This window comes from Musca vetustissima, unplaced genomic scaffold, assembly GCF_032173495.1.
Source record: "Musca vetustissima isolate MV318-11 ecotype Yass unplaced genomic scaffold, APGP_CSIRO_Mvet_v1 utg324245, whole genome shotgun sequence".
NCBI classification, from domain to species: Eukaryota; Metazoa; Arthropoda; class Insecta; order Diptera; family Muscidae; genus Musca; species Musca vetustissima.
Window position 1 is genome coordinate 822 of NW_026887426.1, and position 7,518 is coordinate 8,339.

The following is a 7,518-nucleotide window of genomic DNA, read 5'->3' on the forward strand; positions in this document are numbered from 1 at the left end:
CCTGGGTACTCTCTTCTTTCAAAATAATGATAAGTACCCTCAAACAACAACAACCACAACTGAGCATTGAGAAAATTATCTACATTATTTTTTGGGTGCACTTTTCATCAATTTAATCAAACTCAAGCACTCGCAGGCCAATAGGCTCGCTCTTGCACACACACACTCCCACCACATCAAAAACATCACTCACCAGATTACTTTGGCAGGAAAAACGCAACAACCGATCTCGATCCAACCGTCGCATATAGCTAATTAGACATTTAACCCAAAGCTTTAGTCTTCGTTTAACAGTCCAAGTATTGAGACATAACGACGACGAACCCGTTGCCGGTTAACACGAATAAAAAAACGAGCAACAACAACGAAGTGTGTGTTCTATTTCTTACCTCCTTATCGACTATCTAAACAAAGATAGTAAACGAACGAACAACAACAAATATACAGAAGTAGAACAGTTATTAACAAGTAATTTCCTGTTAAATAAAGAAAGAAAACCCATCCGAACGAACCAACCAACCCAGTTATAAATCATGGATAAATCACAACCTCCACCATACTCCGAACACCAACCAGGCTATACACCTGCCAGCTACTATCAACCGGGACAACAGCAACCGAATTTGTATCCACCAATGCCACAGCCACCACAACATCAACCGATATTATGACCACCGTACAACATTCGGCCAATTCAAGGACCCATTGCTGGGCTTTGGTTTTGTGTTTGTTCATGTAAGTTTGTAATTGTGTAGATATATGTGTGTGTATTGTGTGCGCGTGTTTACTCAAGTGTATAAAAAGTGGTGTTGTATTACTTATCACTTGTGAGCCATGGCAGGAAAAATAGTTCATTAAATATAAACGGAAATCGTTCTAAGTAAAAATAATTTTATTTTATCGCCAAGTTCCCAAAAAAACACTTCCAATTTGATAAGTCGAACTACTAACTAGTGGCATACGGGATTTGATAGCCGATAATCAAATCTAACGTGGCAAACCACTTGAAATTCGTACTGAAAGGCTTAATAATGAAGGGGATTTTTTTTTTTAAATATTGTTCAAGAACTAATAGAGGCGTGGATTTTTTTACAAATATTTTTTCATAGTGTAATGGAGGCTTTGCAAATTTTCGTATAATTCGGACAAACATTGGGAGTTTGGTCCATCATTTATGTAAATCGGACGAATATATATGTAGGGGAGACTGGGGCACCTTCGGCACTTTTTTTTAGAGCTCTATATCTCAGTACTTATTCAACATATAATACAACTTTATGGCTGATTATTATCCTCTGACACTTAATTATAAAAAATAGTACCAAAAAGTTATAAAAAAATAGTATTACTTAAAAAATGTTACAGTTTTGTAAAAAAAGTCAAATTCGCCGAATGTGCCCCAACCCGGGGTAGCTTCGGCATTTGATGGGGCACATTCGGCACCATAGTCATAGCCGGGTAATTGTCATCGCTATCAGTCTGGTTGAAATTCTGATCCTCTAAAGGCTCTATTTGGTTTTAATACGCGATACAATGTTTGAATTATAGGGCTTTATTTTCTAGCGGCGGACGTTTACATCTCAAAGTCGCACACACCATCAGAAATAGGGGTTTTCTATCGCATTTTCGTCAATACAAGCACGTTTGATCTTATATATGCAATTTCGAACCATATTAAAGGATTAATTATAAAGACAAACTCAAAAACATTTTAAGGAAATAATATTGCACAATCTGTATATGGCCGAATGTACCCCACTTTAAAATGCCGAATGTACCCCGAATGTACTTTTTGTAGTTTTTTTCATTTTTTTCGATCAGTTTTGTAAAAACATTATATTTTTAAATATTTCTATAATAATACACATCGTCGTTAACTACTTTTTAATAATATTGTCTTAAAATTTTAAAAAGATTTATACACGAAATACTTACGAAATGGAATTGAAATATTACAGAAACATCTATAAAAATACAAAAACCTATGTATCTAAATAAGCTTATTAGGTAGAAATTTCAAACTTTGTGTCAGCTATTTATTTCGATATTCGATACCAATGTATCGAAACTAGTGATGTACGGTGAGAGCTTCATATAGAAAACGCGATTGCCGAAGGTGCCCCAGTCTCCCCTATATGGTGGAGCTAAATCGAAATCTGAACCGATTTTTCCAAAACATCCCACACATCATTCTAAGCTCAATTCAGTACACTATGCCTAATTTTGTGCACATCGAGGGATCTGTAGGGACTTTGGTGCACTATTTACCTAAAATCGGACGAAAATATATATGGGAGCTATATCTAATGCTGAACCGATTTTCACGAAACTTCACACACATCTTTCTAGATTTAATTCAGTACGCTATGCCAAATTTCGTGCAAATCGATATATATATAAGGACTTTAGTACCCCATTTACCTTAAATCGGATGAAAATATATATGGGAGCTATATATAAATCTGACCCGATTTTCACGAAATTTAGCACACATAATTCTAGACCTAATACAGTACCCTATGCCAAATTTCGTGTAAATCGAAAAATATAGAGGGACTTTGGTGCACCATATACCTTAAATCGGAGGAAAATATATATGGGAGCTATATCTAAATCTGACCCGATTTTCATGAAACTTAGCAGACATCATTCTAGACCTAATTCAGTACCCGATGCGAAATTTCGTGTAAATCGAAAAATATATAAGGACTTTGGTGCACCATTTACATAAAATCGGACAAAACTATATACGGGAGCTATATCTAAATCTGAACCGATTTTCAAGAAACTTTGCACACATCATTCAGGACCTAATTCAGTACCCTATGCCAAAATTTGTGTAAATCGAAAGTTATAGAGGTACTTTGGTGCCCCGTTTACCTTAAATCGGACGAAAATATATATGAGAGCTATATCTAAATCTGACCCGATTTCCACGAAACTTGACACATCATTCTGGACCTAATTCAGTACTCAAAGCCAAATTTCGTGCAAATCGAAAGACTTGGTACACCATTTACCTTAAATCGAACGAAAATATATATGGGAGCTATATCTAAATCTGAACCGATTTTCAAGAAACTTAACACACATCATTGTAGGCTTATTTAAGTTCGCTATGCCAAATTTCGTGCATATCGAGAGATATAGATGAACTTTGATGCCCCGTTTACCTTAAATCGGACGGAAATATATATGGGTGCTATATCTAAATTTGACCCGATTTCCACGAAACTTGACACACTATGCAAAATTTCGTGCAAATCGAAAGATATATAGGGACTTTGGTGCACCATTTACATAAAATCGGATAAAACTTTATATGGGAGCTATATCAAAATCTGACCCGATTTTCACGAAACTTGACACATGTCATTCTAAACTTAATTCAGTGCGCTATGCCAAATTTCATGCAAATCGAAAGATATATAGGGACTTTGGTGCACTATTTACCTAAAATCGAACGAAAATATATATGGGAGCTATATCTAAATCTGAATCGATTTTCACGAAACTTAGCACACATCATTCTAGGCTTAATTCAGTACGCTATGCCAAATTTCGTGCAAATCGAAAGTTATATAGGGACATTGGTGCACCATTTACATAAAATCGGACAAAATTATATATGGGAGCTATATCTAAATCTCAACAGATATTCACGAAACTTTGCACACATCATTCTAGACCTAATTCAGTACGCAGTGCCAAATTTCGTGTAAATCGTGTAAATTTTTCCCATTTTCAATAGGGTTCGTCCTTGGGCCAAATAGATGAGCTGTGCCCAATTTCATCCAATTCGGATAATAACTGTGACCTGTACTTTGTTTACAATTTAACATGGACAGACAGACGGACGGACGGACATGCATAAATCGACTGAGAAAGTGATTCTATGCATATTCTCAAAAGGAACAATGGGTCTATCTCTTTTCCTTTTGCCTGTTACAAACATATGCACAAAGACATTATACCCTGTACCACAGTGTGGTAAAGGGTATAAAAATTCTTAGAATTCTTACATAAAACAATGATTAAAAACTATTTTTTAATCTCTGCTAAGACCCATTAATACCCTACGCGTATAAGATTCCGCTGTAAAAGACCCACATGCAACAACTAAACGATTTCATCACAACAACTAATGTTTACAATTTCACATTTGTTTTGTTTTTACTTTCGATGAGTCATAGCTAATTTAAATAAAAAACAGAGTAAATGCCCAGCGACCAGTGGTTCTCTATAGAGACATAAACAAACAACAACAAGTGACAGACAGACAGACTTAGGGGTCAATTACTGATAATTTGTGACGCATTACAAACAACAACAATGAAAAAACAAAGAGCAAAGTAATAAAAAAACAATGATTTTTTCTCTGATGCTAAATTCAATTTTCTTAATGGTGATTGGGTTTAGTGTTGCTGTTGTTGTTGTTTAAAAGGGGATTTCCACACCGAACTTTTTATACCTCTACCACAATTTATAATTTTACAATTGTCAGCAGTTTTTACTCAACGTCAGTCAACAATTTCAAAAAACAAAAAAAATCTGACGTTTGTAAAAATGTTTGTCTGTGTGTGCTCCGGTCAGCCCACGATCATTTGTTTGGTGTATGTCTGTATGTAGTTGATTTGTATCATATTGATGGCTACGTACTTGTATGAACCAGCCACCGATCGATTGTTTGACGTTGTGTCTAGTTCAAACAAATGAATTGTGCCAACAACAACAACAGCAACAACAAATTGTTGATGAAAAACCTATTGCATTTGAATTTGTAATTATTTGTTTAGGTTTTTTTTTTGTTGTTTTCTGAAATTGAATAATAATTAGCACACTTTTTTGTTTTTGTTGTTAGCAGCAAGGTGTTTTATCAATATTTTACACATTACAAATATAGAAGAGAAAATATTTTTTAAAAAATCCACGCCTCTGATAGACCATAAAAAATATTCTTTAAAAAAATCCACGCCTCTGATAGACCATAAAAAATATGCTTTAAAAAATCCACGCCTCTGATAGACCATAAAAAATATTATTTAAAACAAACCACGCCTCTGATAGACCATAAAAAATATGCTTTAAAAAAATCCACGCCTCTGATAGACCATAAAAAATATGCTTTAAAAAAATCCACGCCTCTGATAGACCATAAAAAATATGCTTTAAAAAAATCCACGCCTCTGATAGACCATAAAAAATATGCTTTAAAAAAATCCACGCCTCTGATAGACCATAAAAAATATGCTTTAAAAAAATCCACGCCTCTGATAAAAAAATATTCTTTAAAAAAGTCCACGCCTCTGATAGACCATAAAAAATATTCTTTAAAAAAATCCACGCCTCTGATAAAAAATATTCTTTAAAAAAATCCACGCCTCTGATAAAAAATATTCTTTAAAAAAATCCACGCCTCTGATAAAAAATATTCTTTAAAAAAATCCACGCCTCTGATAAAAAATATTCTTTAAAAAAATCCACGCCTCTGATAGACCATAAAAAATATTCTTTAAAAAAATCCACGCCTCTGATAAAAAATATTCTTTAAAAAAATCCACGCCTCTGATAAAAAATATTCTTTAAAAAAATCCACGCCTCTGATAAAAAATATTCTTTAAAAAAATCCACGCCTCTGATAAAAAATATTCTTTAAAAAAATCCACGCCTCTGATAGACCTTAAAAAATATTCTTTAAAACAATTCACGCCGATTTTCGGATTCGATTTTCCGAACCGATTTTCACGAAACTTAACACACATCATTCTAGACTTTATTTAGTACGCTGTGCCATGTTCCGTGCAAATCGAAATATATATAGGGCCTTCTGTGCTGCATTTACATAAGATCGGACAAAACTATATATGTTAGCTATGTCTAAATCAGAACCGATTTTCACGAAATTTAACACACATCGTTCTACACTTAATTCAGTACGTTATGCCAAATTTCGTGCAAATCGAAATATATATAGGGACTTTGGTGCGCCATTTACAAAAAATCGGATGAAAATATATATGGGACCTATATCTAAATCTGGACCGATTTTCACGAAACTTGGCAGACATCATTATAGGCTCAATGTAGTACGTTATGCCAAATTTCGTCCAAATCGAAATATATATAGGGATTTTTGTGCGCCATTTACATAAAATCGGACGATGATATATATGGGAGCCATATCTACATCTGAACCGATTTTCAAGAAACTTGGCAGACATCACTCTAGGCTCAATTCGGTATTTTATGCCAAATTTCGTACAAATCGAAAGATTTATAGGGACATTGATGCACTATTTACCTAAAATCGAACTAACATATATGGGGGCTATATCTAAATCTGAACCGATTTTCACGAAATTTAACCACTTACCTAAAATCGGACGAACATATTTATGGGAGCTATATCTAAATCTGAACCGATTTTCACGAAACTTGGCAGATATCACTATAGAATCAAATTTAGTACGCTATGCCTAATTGCAATAGGGTTCGTCCTTGGGTCAAATAAATGAAATGTGCCATATTTCATCGTGGAAATCGAAAGATATATAGGGACTTTGGTGCACCATTCGGACGAAGATATATATGGGAGCTATATTTAAATCTGAACCGATTTTTCCCAATTTCAATAGGCTTCGTCCTTGGATCAACTAAATGAGCTGTGCCATATTTCATCCAATTTGGGTGATAAATGTGACCTGTACTTTGTTTACAATTTAACACCAATAGACGTACAGACGGACCGACATGCATAAATCGACTCAGAAAGTGATTCTAGGTACATTCTCAAAAGAAACTATGGGTCTATCACGTTTCCTGTTGCCTGTTACAAACATATGCACAAAGACATAATACCCTGTGCCAGAGTGTATTACGCCTCTGATAAAATCCCCGACGAAGTATTTTTTTAAATCTGTTGCTTGACCTCTAGTATATCATTACAAAAATTAAGCCGGTTATGTTTGTATGTGTATACTTGCTAAATAAAACTGGTTAATAATTATACAAGTATTACACCTTCGTCTGGGGATTATTTAAGGTCATAAATAATGCAATTTGTGTTGCAAATTTCTTTCTAGAGAAAAAAATTCAAAGAAATTTTCAAATTTATTATTCTTATCAAATTAAAATTTGCAATATTTTTTTTAAATAAATAATATTGAAATTAATGTATTTTATCATTTTTCTTACAGTTGCTGGCCCTGCGTCTGCTTACCCTACTGCATGGATTCATGCCGAACTGCCAATCATTCCTGTCCCAATTGCAATGCCTACATTGGTTCCTACGATAACTAAGTTTCCCGATTTTTTCTATATTATTTTTTTTTATTATTTGTACTATATGATATGTATTCCTTAATTATTTTTTTTTGTTACTTTATAATTCACTTAATGTTTGTATTATTCTATTAATTATTATATTATAAAAGCAAATGCCAAAAAATGAATAATTGAAAAAAATATTTTGTAAATAATGTTAATAAAACGTGCCAGCATTTTCTTTCTAATCGCCAC

The 7,518-nt window shown here is 33.7% G+C and overlaps 1 pseudogene; it reads left to right on the plus strand.

Moving 5' to 3' along the window:
• The first annotated feature begins 525 nt into the window (after positions 1-525).
• On the plus strand, positions 526-7,299 carry LOC133335003 (lipopolysaccharide-induced tumor necrosis factor-alpha factor homolog; annotated as a pseudogene).
• The last annotated feature ends 219 nt before the right edge of the window (positions 7,300-7,518 follow it).